Source organism: Cavia porcellus, unplaced genomic scaffold, assembly GCF_034190915.1.
Source record: "Cavia porcellus strain 051 isolate PalLab524CR breed Dunkin Hartley unplaced genomic scaffold, mCavPor4.1 scaffold_2, whole genome shotgun sequence".
Taxonomy (NCBI): domain Eukaryota; kingdom Metazoa; phylum Chordata; class Mammalia; order Rodentia; family Caviidae; genus Cavia; species Cavia porcellus.
The window spans coordinates 101,783,351-101,795,650 of NW_026947485.1; the positions used below are offsets into that span (position 1 = coordinate 101,783,351).

At 35.6% G+C, this 12,300-nt stretch overlaps 1 long non-coding RNA gene across 1 annotated transcript in view; it reads right to left on the reverse strand.

Moving 5' to 3' along the window:
* The window catches only part of LOC134472758 (uncharacterized), a 32,423-nt gene that overhangs the window by 18,225 nt on the left and 1,898 nt on the right, over positions 1-12,300 (reverse strand). Inside the window, exons 2-4 of the long non-coding RNA XR_010042721.1 lie at positions 9,608-9,691; positions 7,099-7,270; positions 3,552-3,664 (exon numbers count right to left, since the gene is read on the reverse strand). This is a non-coding gene — a long non-coding RNA (uncharacterized LOC134472758). The remainder of the gene's footprint in view (positions 1-3,551; positions 3,665-7,098; positions 7,271-9,607; positions 9,692-12,300) is intronic.

Genomic DNA, 12,300 nt, shown 5'->3' on the forward strand with positions numbered 1-12,300 from the left:
GTTTGAAGACACTGGAAACCAATTGAGACAGCCAGGACTTAAGATACAAGATCCCAGAGGAAGGGACACGCATCGTGGTGAACTCTTATTCATGGATGCTTTCTTCCCACTGGGGTATTTGCCAATTTACAACATAGGAAGCAGAGTCAACAGGGAAAGTAGTAACCTAGAAAAGTCTGGAGGGGTGAGAAGACGAAACGTGGGAGTGCAGCATAGCTGGAAAATGAGAGGCCAAGATTCAAGTGCTAAGGGAGCCCCAGAGAAAGAAGCCTCATACTGTTCGCCCAATTGCCCCTGGGACCTTCGTCACAGCAAAGCTTCCCAGACATGGGGCAAAGGGAAGAGAAACCCAGAGGAAAGCAGCTGCTAAGAGGCTTAAAAGCTAAGCAGGGATTTTGGCAGACTCACAGCCCTGGGGAAACAAAAGTGGAAGTTCAGAGCCCACGGAGGAGGAGGGGCCAGTCAGCACTGCAGGGTCTCAGTGGAGGTTCCTGAAGGACCGAAGCCTAAGGGTAAGGACAACCAAAATAGGTCAATCCCTCCCAAAGCCAGAAACTCAGCCTCGCTATGCCAAGAGCACACGCGACCTCCTCTAGAAAAAAGAGCCAACAGCGTCCAGGTGCCTGACCATTTCATCTTCATATGCAAGATTCTGTATTCAGTGAAAAAATATCATGTGACACATATATAGGAATAAATATCAAAAATTGATAGTAGAAGCAGGCTCACAGGTGACCCAGGTATTGGAGTGATTGGTAATGAACTTTAAAGTAAGTACAATGAACACATTTAAGAAATTAGATAGAGATAGAATTGCACCAGAAAGTGGACTAAATATCAAAAAATGAAATGAAAAATACTATACACTGCATAAAAATACAACTTAGTTAAAAATTAGATACAGCAGAAAAGAAGATAAGTGAATTGATAAGTAAGATCATAGGAAATATCTAAAATCAACACAAGGAAGAAAGTTGGAAAACACTGTTAATAGTGTACAAGATAGTTGGGGCAGAAAGGAAAAGCCAAGCTACGTGGCAAATGGTATGACTAAGATAAAAGCATCATTTGAAGAGATGTCAGCAGAGAAGCTTCCAATACTGACAGAGTGATGCCAATATAGTCTGCAAGCCCACAAAAAGAATAAATACAAAACTTCTTCATATTAAACTGTTGAAAATCAAAGAAACAAGTCTAAGAAGCAGAAGCAGCCAAAGATACACAAAAGAACAACAACAGGACAAACAGCTATTTTTACAAATGAAATGAAAGAAGACAAAAGACAATGGGAATACTCTTCCAAATGCTGGAAAAAAGCAATTACTACTTTAGGAATTTAGGCTCATTGAAACGTCCTTTGAAAATGAAGAATATATAACATTTGGAAAATGAGAGAATTTATTTCAGTAGACACATACTAAAAGACAGAATAGAGCAAATTAATTATTAGGCAAAACTTCCTAAGTGGGAGCAGAGTAATCAGTAATAAATTAAGAACACAAAGGGTAAATGTGGACCTGAATCTGATACAACAATGATTATTTAAAACTACAATAATTTAAGTAGAATTAAAACAGAAAGCAACAATACCATAAAGGGGAAGAGAAAGGAGTACAAAAATAGTGAAAGCAGTAAAAGGCCCTAGTATCACTGGGGAGACGATAAAGTAACAAAGTTGAGGTTGTCTCTAATAATTCAAGAATTTACAAGCCACTCAGACTAAGGTGGGTCCACCAATAATCTCTAGCACAACTAATTAGAAGAAAATTTTAAAAGGGTGTAACTAACAGCCTGATAGGAGAAAAACACAAGTATTTATGAATGAGATCAACTATAATCCTTTTATACTAAAGGTTACATTAAAGTAAGAATGGAATAAATATATGCCAAATAATATTCTTTACTCCTCTTTCTTTTTTTCTCCCTCCCTCCTTCTCTCTTTCACTCTCTCTCCATGCTTCCCTTCCCCTTCTCTCTCCCACCCTCCACCCTTCTCTCTTTTTTTCTTAGTACTGAGGATTGAACCCAAGTTCTCAGTACTGAGCCACATTCCCAGATCTTTTAAAATTCTATTTATGTATTTCTTAATTTTGACGTAGGGTTGCATCAAGTTGCTAAATTCCTCAGGCTGGGCTCAGAACTTGTAATTCTGCCTCAGCTTCCCACACTGCTGAGATTACAGGTGTGCACCACCAATCCCAGCTCTAATACTGTCTTTTAAACAAATTTTAAAAGCATAACCGCATGTTATTTATCTATCTGCTGGTTGATGCTTGTTTAATAATAGCAGAATTGAATCACAAAGAATAAAGACAGATTCCCTGCAAACATCTGCCCAAAGAAGGTGCATATGCCTGTTTTAATGCCAGACAAAGGAGATTTTAAGGGAAGATGGAATATTATAAATAAAAGGGGGATATTCCACACTGACAAAAGGGACATTCACCTAATAAAATGACTTCAAAATATTGAGGTCAGTGACAAGTAAATTATCACATATTAATCCACAAATTTAGTTGGGATTTTAACATGTGTCTTTCAGTAGATGACATAAAGGTAGAAAAAATAAAATCAGTTAGTTTATAGAAAGTTGAAATCTATAATTAGCAAATCTGACCTATTTGATACACATAGACTACCACACTCAGCAACTGCAGGGTATATATTTTTATAAAAGTATATAAAACATTTCTTTAAAAAACCTGTATGTTAACATGATGAAATGAACAAATACTTTGAAGGAAAAAAAGGGGCACTGTGGTACCCAGCGTTGATTCTGAAGTGTCATGATGTGAAATACAGCAATACTATTAATCTTTGTTCAGAATGATTTTAATCTGCTATGTTTTGTTTGTTCTCAACATAAATGAAGATATGGACAAATGCATACATGTCTAAGTGTATAGGATTGATAGCCATATTACTTAGTTTTTGTTGGACAGTTGAACAGAACTGTTTGCAGTCTCCCTGGTTGAATTCCCATTTATATGTTCCACTTTTGTATCTTGAACAATTATTTGTGGGAGGACAATATGTATACATCAACTAGTGATTTACTACTGTTTATTTCTTTTCTCTGAATGTATGCACTATTTCTGTTTTGTTTTGTCTCTCTTCAAATAAAGTTAAAAAAAGAAATAATGAGAAACTCTTACACAGACTGCTAACCTTTAACTTCATAACTGAGAAACACATTGTCCGGAAAAAGAAGTATATGGCCTTCTGTGGAGATCCAGCAGATTCCCACTTACATCCTGCCTCTCCCCACATGGAGAAATCTCCTCCTAGAAAACTGCTTGACAAGAAGCATACAAAGAACAGGCAGAAGACCTCTGAGCAGAAGTGTAGGAGAACATGAGTTGGTGAGTGGGAGAAAGCAACTTGACACTTAACTCCGTAACTGAGGTGATAGCACGGATTCTTCACCCTTGCATGATGAAAAGCCACCCGTAGGTACCAACAAAAGTTTATATCCCTTTTTTGCCTTGAGTGTCTAGGAAGAGCTCTGGACATGCTGCTGGCACCTGTCACAAGAAGGAACACGTGCTCACCTTTCCTCCGAGATGACTTGCACCAACTCATAGTCCTTGGCGGGGTCCAATTCCAGGTCATGCTTCAACATTGTTCTCTGGATCACGGCAGGCGTTTTATCCTGGCTCGTTAACTGCAAAGACAGTGAATGCATCTGTGAATGATTTTGCTTTGTATTTCCTGAGTGAGCCCTCCTGACCTTCTCCTCCCGGATAGTTTGTGTTGTGCATGCCTCTCTAGGAAGATGAACAAGAGTTATAAGAACAAGACCAAGAACCAGACTCCTGAATTCTGTTCCTGACTGCAGCCTGATAGCAAAAGATGATGGAAAAGTCACCTGATCTCTTGGAGTCATGGTATCCTGTTCAAATGGAAAGAACATGTACATTGTCTCACACACTGGTTGAGGTTCCAATAAGAAATACACATGAAAATTGTAAAGCATCATCAGTCCTGGGCCAAGATGATTCTCACGAGTAGAACTGGGGCTGTGACACTGCTTACAACCAGTGGGAAGGAAATGGCTACAGTTCCTCCTTTTCATCATTTCATGCAGTATAAGCAACCCTATGATTCAGTAATCCCATTCCTATGTATTTACTAAAAAGGTTGCACATTTAATCCCACAAAGGGTGTGTATACAAGTATTCACAGTGTATTTATTCACAAAAGCCAGTAACGAAAATGAAGTTGAATCTCCAACAAGAGCACCAATAAAGGAATGATAACGCATTCATTACAGAATACTTCTGAGCATGGGTGAACCAAGACTGGCATGTATGACAATGTAGAAGAATCTCAAAAACTTCCTGTCAAGCAAAAGAAACCAGGCAGAATATTACATACTGGTAGAGTTGATTCTTTCAAAAACAAACAAACAAAAATCTGTGGCACTAGAAAACTAATCTCCAGGTTAAAGGGATTAGGAATTTGAGGGAACAGGAATGTTCTTTATCTGAATGGCAGATATTCAGTGGTGGCAGTTATACAGATATGCATTGCTATGAAAATTAAGATAACTGAATATGTAAGATTTGTGTGCACAATTGTATATATGTTACATTTTAATAAAATTTGGCTTCTAAGTAAAAAAAAAAAAACTGTATGTTAAATCCCACAAATCTTGACAAATTCCAGAGAACTGAAATAGTTCAACTATGTTCTATAATCAAAGTAGAACTGAGCTGGAAATAAATAACAACAAAAAATGAAATTCTAAATTACTTGGAAATTATGCAATGAAATTCATGGTCAAGGAAGAAATCATAATGAAAACTTTTAAAATATTTTGGACTCAATAGTAATAAAAATAACATACATCAAATTTTGCAAAGAAAATGGCTCTTAGAAATATGTACTATTGAAGGAATATACTAGATGCATGAAAAGGCTGAAAAATTATGATCTAAGCCAAAGTAGTTAAACTTTTTGGTTCCAAAGTTTCTTTTTAGTCTTAAAAGTTATTAAAGTTTCCAAAAATTTTTTTGTTTGTGTGGACAATAGTGGTCATTAACTGTGGCATTCTAAATTAAACTTGTAAAATTTTTAAAGCGTTTTATTAACCTACTTAAAATTAGCAGTAATAATCCATTACGTGCTAAGATAAATAACATCATTTTAACAGAAATAATGACATTTTTCAAAACAAACTATTTGGTGAAAAAGGTGACATGGTTTTACATTTTAGAAAATTTCTGTGATATCTAGCTTAATGGATTCTCATATTTACAGCAGCACTTAAACTGTTAGATTTTTTTTTTTTTGGTTGACATGATAAAAAAAAATCCAACTTCAGAAAACAAAATATGTACTTGAAGAAAGGAGAAGAGTTTTAACATCTTTGCTAGGTAATTGTGCATGATCTTCCTTGGCAGTACACAGAATTTATCAATTATACTTTCTTAAAGATGAATCATAGTGTGGAAATTGAGGAATACAATCTTTTGTATTCCATTATTAATACCTATGATTGGTCTGCCTTGCACACTGCAAAGACTTGTACACATGCATAGCTTTAAAATATCACGTGGGTGATATTTAACCGAGTCATGCAGTTCGCTCAAATGTTGACATATACTTAATATCTTTGTCCCTCTCATATAACAGCCTTGAAGTATTGGGACATTAACTAGCTAATAGTTGTTGGGGACATTTTCTGATTGGATTGGCACTGCTCTAAATCTAGCACTGATATTGTGGCAACTTAAGAAATCCCACAGTCCCAGGAAAGCCAGTGTGGTAGATTGATACTAAGTCGTGAATGCAAGTTTTCCTAAAATTTGAAGTTTGCTTAAATTTGAATTCTATCATTACTGAATCAATAATCTCAGTAGGCTTTTTGGAAATGACAAAGTCATTTGATTCTTTTTTGGAACATAATTGTCTCCCAAATATTCGAGTTGGAATAAACATAACTTGTCTGTCACTTTTTTTCAAGTAAAGATTAAAATCCATGAAAAAGTGCCAGGATTATATTGGAATCACAAAAGTGATTTCATTGAGGCAATAATTGAGATTCATTGCATACAGAAATGTTCTCTCTATACTTCTCATTTTGCTATACAAAATATTAAAATTAATATTTCTTACCATTGGACGAATATATTTTTAACCAAACCAGCATTTTGTTTGTAAATGAGTGACATTAAAGAAAAAGTGACTATTAGTTCAATTTGTGTCATCATGTTAACTCAATCTGTGGCACCACAATTTAATTACCACTGCTTTTGCACTATCAATGCACATGAAAATACAGAAGAAAAGGTAATGAGTATGGCAATATGGTCATAGTATTTTGATCTTATCATAGCCTTAAAGTGTCTTACAGTCGCTAAGAATCACAGAAGACGCTTAAAGGAAAAACCTTTCAATCATAGAAAAAGCAGAATTTATTAAAATTTAATATTCATTAATATAAAATTAGAAGAAGTAACTCCCTTAATTTGATAACACACATACACATATACAGACACATACACCTACACAGCAAAGATCACATATACTGATAAAATATTGAAACTTGCTACCTGGAATTGAGGAAAAGACAAATATGTTTGCTATTATCACTACCATCACAACATTGAGCTAGCTATCCTAAGCCCTAATTGTAACAGGGTAAGAAAAATAAAAATATTCATTTTAGGAAGAAGGAACTAAAACTTACTGTTTTTCAGCTAATACTTGTAATATCTGCAGAAAATCTTGCAGGTAAACTATCAAGCTTAGTAAGTAAACTTATCAAAGCATTTGAATTCAAGGTCAAGGTGCTCAAATAAAAAACTGCACTTTTATACACAACAAATAACTAGAAAAAATGAGTTTTTATCAGTTTCCTTAGTTAGAGAAGCCCGAAAAACAATTTCCTGAAGAACAAAACTACACAAAAATGTCCAGTCTTCACAAAATATTGTATAGCATCATGGAAACAGATTCTACATAGGGTGCTCAAAATACATGGTGAGTGTTTAGATAAAAAAGTCATTATAGTAAAAGATATATTGCCATCGATTGCCCTAAAAATATCTCCTTTTGCTTTTAACACACTCACCCATCATTCTAGTCACTTACCATTTTTCTTAAAATAGTTCTGGAAATCTTGTTTCTTGTCTTTATGAGATGTGATGCAAAAGATGGTTAGTGGCTGCAAAGAACCATCCAATGGAAAGGCGGGCTCTTACAAACATGGGTGATCTTCTCCAGGCTTATTCACCAGACCTGGTACTGTACAAGTTCTGGCTCCCTGACAGCATCAAAGCGATCGTGGAAAGGAAACATTTTGAATTAATTCAGGATATAAAGGTATCCATGACAACACAATCACAGACATTCACAAAACAGGATTTACAGAGTTGCTTCAGAAAGTAGCAAGAATGATGGGATAAATGTGTTCAAAGTGAGGGGGTATATTGTGAAGGGGATTAATTGTTTTTAACCATAATTTTAAAAGTATTTTGAATTTTTTCCATCACAGCTTATACAAGCCTGGAGTATATACAGCTATATAATACATGCTTTCAATAGATGACTTAGTGTTGATCTTCTAAAGGATCTATAAAATCTGAGTCTTAGATCGTTATGAGTTTTTTGTATGTGAAATCAACAAACTAGTTTTAAAATTTATATGGAAATATGAATGACAATTTTCAAAGTCAGAAGATTTATCATTTATTAATAAGACTAATTTTTTTATTCAATAACTGATACATGGGGGCTGGGGATTTAGTTCAGCGGCATAAGTGCCTGCCTTGCAAGCAGGCAGTCGTGAGTTTGATCCCCAGTACCGATAAAAAGGAAAAAGACAAAAAACAAAACAAAAAAAACAAAAAAACAAAAAAAAAAAAACAACTGCTACATGATTCAAAGATAAAAAAAATGAATTCAGAAACACAAACATACAGAGTTACATGCTATATGTACATGTGTCTTTGTGTATGTACATAAGTACATGTATTTGTATATGCATAGAATGCCATATATTTTCAAACATATGATGTAAGTGACTCTACTATTCAATGAAGTGACAAAAGCTTTTTCAAAAAATAGTGCACACATTCATGTGAAAAAGATGAAACTTGACACATATCTTTTACCATGTGCAAACCTCATTTCCAGATGGATCATAGACCTAAATGTAAATGGCAAATCAATAAAAACTTCACAAAGGTAATATGAGAGGATATCATTGTGACCTTTCAGTTGGTAAAGATTTCTTAAATGGAAGACAAAAACTATTAATCATAAAGGAAAAGATGATTCATTGAATTTAATATAAAAATTTCTGTTTATCAAAATACAGTATTAAAAGAATTGAAAAAAGTACGATGTGGGAGAAGACATTTTCGATACAGGAATCCAACAAAGATCTCAGATTCTCAGTATTATAGGAAATCCTTCAATTAAGAAATAGCCCTGTCTTCAAATAACACAATCGAAGCATTCTCTTAGCCACTTTTCTATGCTCTAGGACCTGGTACCTGATACCCAAAACATAGAGGATTGGTTTATTTTGGCTCAGAGTTTCAGTCCATGGTGGACATCTCCCAAAACAACCTGGTGAAAGGGACTGGCAGCGAAAAGCTTCTCACATGGTGGCAGACAGGAGGCAGAGAAGGCAGGAAGGAGTCAAGGAGAGGATGTACCTTTCCAGGCCATGCCCCAGCGACCAGGTTCTTTCCACCAGGGCACAGAAGGATCTATCTCTTAAGCACACTCAGCTACTAAACTCAATAGCTGTATGTAGATATTTATTGAAAATTTTCAGGGATGTTTTTCAGTTGTAGGAGTTCCTGTAATACTCAGAATCTGAGGTATTTTTGGATTCATGTATTGAAAAGGATTTATTCCATTATTGTCCTTTTTAAAAATTCTTTTAATACTATCTTTTGACAAACAAAATTCTACATTAAGTTCAATGAACTCAATAGTGGAGGGACTCACTGATAAATATAGTGCCCCTATGATCAATCACCTTCCAAAAGCCCAGCTTCTGAGCACACAAGGCTTTTTCCTGGGGGAAGGGGGTGATTCTAGATCTAAACACAAAGAAGCACAATTCATAAAAATAAAACTGATACATTTTCACTGCATCAATATTAAAAACCATGGCTCAATGTAAAATGTTGTTACCAGGATGAAAAGTCAAACAATAGAATAAGAGAAAACATTTTCAAACCACTTACTTGACTGACCATGGAATAGGGTCTAGAATATAGACTCTAAACCCAACACAATAAAACCAATAATCCACTTGGGAAATGGGTGAGGTGTGATGAAACATTGTACCAAGAGAGCATTTAGATGGCACAGAAGCCCAGAAAAACATATTCAACCTCCTTACCATCAGAAAACAGCATGATGAGACATCTTGACAGACCTAGAAGAATTACTATGACAAGATGTAGTGATAACACCAAATGCTAACAAGACTCAAAACAACTGGTCACCCATTTATTGCTGGTAGGAGTGGTATAGCCATTCTGGAAAACAACTCAGCAGTTTCTTTAAAACTAAACAGGCAGCTACAATACAAAGCAATAACTGAACTCCTGAACATAATATTAGAGAAAGGAAAACTTACTCTCAAAAATGAAAACCACCCAGATATTCTCAACAGACAAATTGTTAAACAAAAGACAGTGGATCCACACCATGGAATATTAATCTGCAATAAAAAGAAAGAACTATGATTTCATTTGGATAAATCCCAAAGGAGTTATAATTGCTGAGTGAAAAAGCCAATAGCCAAAGATTACGTACTGCATCATTCCATTTATATAACATTTTAAATTATAAATTATAGAAGAATACATGAATTTGTGGTTTCCAGGGCTGAGAAACAGGACGGCAGGTAATTTGTAGGGCTACAAAAGAGATACTATTAAGTCTCAAGATGATGAAAATCTACTATCTCTTAACTATATTCATATCCTGGTTATAATACTGTAATACAGTTTTCTATTTGTTTATATGTTGTTAACATGTATTAACTGCATATGTTTAATGAGATTCAGTGTGACTTTTCAACTCATACAGACAATGGATTGATCAAATCAGGGTAATTAACATTTTCCTTTCTTTCCCATTCTTTGTTGTTTTACTTAATGTAATGCTCTGAGTTCCATCCATATGCTATAGTTTTGAAGGATGTTACTATTGGGGGAAACTCGGTTAAAAAAAAAAAAACACCCAGAATTTTTTGATGTTCTTATAATTGTATCTGAATTACAATTATTTAAAATGTTTACATTTAATTTAGCACATACTTATGAAGAACAAAAAGCATAAAAACTGATATATATATATTTCATTATAACTTTAAACAATAATGAGGGTGCCACTTGTGGACCGGGAGTAGAGAGAACAAAGCCGCACCAGCAGGCAAGCCCAGTCTGGGAACCAGTGCCATGCACAGGCTGCTGGTGAACCGGAACAGATAGAACTCAGCCCCTTCCAGCTCGTGGGCTGGCAAACAAGAAGTACCAACACCCCAACCCCATCCCACCACCCCACTGTAAGTGGCAGACTTATCCAGAGAAACACAGGCTGTGATGATAGCTATGGAGGTGAAATGTAATTGGATGCCTGTGGTATTTTGGTGTTTCACTAACACTTGAGGTCTAGGGCCAGTGGTCTGACCATAGGGTCAAAGGATAGTGGTCCGCAGTGTGACATCTATTGGGGTTCTTTACTTCTGAAGGTTGCAGCAGTTGTTGATTCCCTAAGGTGTTATTCTGGAAGTCCTATATCGTGTCCCATGTTTTGTTGGGTTGGGTTTTATTCTCTTTTGTTTTGTTTGATTATGTTACTCCAATGACATGAGCAGCTGATAGCAAGTAGCCATTTGCTTTTGGTTTGTTTTGAAGTCCTTTATTGCATTCATTGTTGTGTTTTTTATTGTTTCTATTCTATTCTGTTCTGTTTGCTTTTCACTATATTCAAAGTTATTTGCAGCTATTTTGAAGACATCAAACGGCATTATGTAACTATTATTGATTTTGTAATGTTTTGAAGTCCTGTATCTTTTACACTGGTTTGCTTCGATTGGTTTTATTGTTTTATCCTCTGAAATAAAAAAAAAATCAAAAACAAAAGTGGAGGATATAACTTTGAGTAGCATGCACAAGTTCCTGGATTTCATCCCTAGTACTAGCAAAAAGAAAAAAAAAAGATTTGAACAAATGGCTAAAAGCATATTAGAGGTGTACTACACGGTTAGTTATTAGAGAACTTCAATTTAAAACCACAAATGGATGCCATCATTTATCTACCAATGTAGAGGTAGAACAAAACTAGTGATTCCAAGTGTTGATAAGATAGGACATCACCAGAGCCCTTTGTCACCTCTCTCAGACTCTGGATTAGTTTAGCCACTTGAAAATCTGGTTGACAGTGTCTAGTAATGATCATCCTCATAGTCTGTAACTCAGTAATTCTACTTTAGAGACATATTCCTCCATATAGTCGCCAAAGAACATGTGCCAGAATGTCCTTGAAAGTGATATTTGTAACAACAAAAACCCTTATGTAAAGCCCATCAACAGTTACATTGTGGTTTTTTCATAAGGTAGAATATTATATAGCAGTGGAAAAGAAGAGATTGTTGCTATATATGATAATATAAATGAATCTTTCAGGTATTCTATGGAACAAAAAGAAGCCAAATGCAAAATACAGAACATAAGAGAATATATAATTTAATTCACATAATGTTTTGGAACTGGAAAGACTAACTAGGAGGATGTATGTCACAATAGTTGCTATCTATCACAAAGCAGTGAGTAAAACAGAGCATGAGGAAATCTTCCCTTGTCTTAGATCAGTGCAATAAAGTTAATTGTTGTAAACATGAGGATTGATAGAGTTCTTATTAGGGACCGTGGTGGATTAACTAATGGTCAACTCGCAACACCCAACTTACTGAATCAGCATGAAGGGTGTGCATGGTGCACCTAGGATTTTGCCAATAGCTAAAAGCAGTGGAGGGGAAGAGGGTATGCTGTTGATGCTCCTGGAGCAGCTTGTCGTACTGGTTTTCCCAATATGAACTCAGCTATTGTCATTGTCATTGTTGCTGAGATTCTCTGAGGTTCTCTTTGAGGAGCTCTCATCGTTATCTTGAGTCTTGAGCATTGCTTCCTGCCTCCAGTGCAGATCTCTCAGTCCCCTGCAACAGATCCTTCATCCTGCTGATGCAGACTTTCTAGCTTCCACTATCGACCTTTGGGCCTTTCTAGTGGTGCAGAATCTTGACACAGACTTGCCGTGGGCTTT